Consider the following 1,911-nt stretch of genomic DNA (forward strand, 5'->3'; position numbering starts at 1 on the left):
GGGAGGGAGGAGGAAGGAAGGAAAGAGGAAGGACTGAAGGACAGGAGGGAGGGAGAGAAATTTTGAATAAAAATAATTTGTTTGATATTTTCCATCATCAGGCATCTTAAAAAACAATTTTTTAAATAAAAAGACATGTTGGATAAGCAAGTCAAAAAAGAAAAAAAAAGGTGGGGGTGGGGCACATCTGGTTGATGGGCTGGCATTTAATACTTAATTATTCCACTTTTGACACCGGGACATGTTTTTACATCTTCAGCATCCAGATAACTCTCCTTGCGTGACGTCTGAACGAGCAAAGGAAGTGCATCGTTGGTCTCTATACCTTTCTTCTTTGTATTTTAATAAGAAATGGGATCATTGTAGGCAGACAACTCGATGGCATGTTTCTCTGATATTTTCACAGTTCATAGCAGGGCCCCTGTACTCTGCAGCTAGATGACACACAGGAGAAATTTCTCCCTTTCACATCAGAGCCTCAGAAACAAGCTCCGCAGCACCAGGCACAAAGACTATCAATAAACATCCCATCTTTTCATTTTTTTTTCCTTTGTTATTTAATAGAGAAAAGGCAGAGCCTGGATTTTTAACTGTCAAACTGTAAACATTTCAGAAATGATTTCTCTTCTCCTGGGTCTTTGATGACCAAGAGCTCTCCTCCCTCCGGCCTTGCTGCTGGACCCCAGTGGGTGGGCTGGGAACTTCACTGGAAATGCCATGGAGAACCTTTCTGGGCACAGTCACCCGCCTTCCACGGATCAGACTGCAGGAGACCTGGGAGAGTATCTGTGGCTCTTTCTGGCACCTGTGTGTGTCCCCGCCCTGGCTGTACCCAATCACATTCCCTCCGAGTCTTTCCTACCAGTGGGAGGGGCTTGCTGACACCTGGTGGAATGCAGGCCACCCAAGTTAGCACACCAGCAGTGCAGCCAGGTTGCCAGGGAGCTGTCCTCTGAGCATCCCTTGATCTATTTTTAAATTTCCACGCTTGTTTCCTCTCTGAAAAGAAGCAAAGAGCGATACCGCTTGGCTTTCTCTTCTCTTAAGAAACAAAGTCACCAACAAGGCTAAGACTTGTTGTGAAGTTAAAAAGCATTTGCTAATTAAGCTTCAGAATGTTGTGGTATTTGTACCCATCTAGTTTCTGCTTAATTAATTTCCAGATAAGCTGGCATCTCAGAAGAGGTAGAAGCGGTGTCTATAAGGAGTGGAGGTGACATTTGCTGGTACTTATTTTTTTAATTTTTTTAAACCCATAATGAAACTCTTGAACCACTCTTCTTCCAGGCATTTAACAATAGCCCATTGTGAGGCGCACAGAATCCCCCACCATGGGGAATAAATGAGAAATTTGGAGGGCTATTGAGCAGTGAGTGTTTGCAGCTGATACACATAGAAGTATTTAGCACAGGTGTTTCAGTAACTGTGAAATACTGAGGAAATTCAGTGTTCTGTGACACTTAGATTCACTGTCTTGTAGGGGATGAAGTCTTATGGTAACTTGCAAAATATCTGTAATATAAATAAGAGAAGAAGGAGAACAGAATTAGATTTTCACAGAACCCCAGAAATTGTTCCTTGTATGGAAAAGTCTTCCTTTTTGGCCATTGGTAACTAGCAGTTTTCTTGGTATTTTTTTCCAAGTAAAAATGAATCCAATTTCAAATGTTGCTAGTGAATTTTTAAAACGATGTGTTATATGCATGCAGGTGTGGAGAAATCTGGTAAATAACAAGTGTGCTAGTCTCCATGTGTCAGGATAATTTTTTCTGAGCCTTTAAGAAAAGATATTTTTCTCCTCCATGGCCGCTCTCAACCCTCAATAGCAGCCAACGGACGTTGTTTGGAGCTGATCATCTTTCAAATTACAAAACTGGAAGTAAGTTTCACTTTCCAGAATCCATAGGAACA

This window comes from Myotis brandtii, unplaced genomic scaffold, assembly GCF_000412655.1.
Source record: "Myotis brandtii unplaced genomic scaffold, ASM41265v1 scaffold32, whole genome shotgun sequence".
Classification (NCBI taxonomy): Eukaryota; Metazoa; Chordata; class Mammalia; order Chiroptera; family Vespertilionidae; genus Myotis; species Myotis brandtii.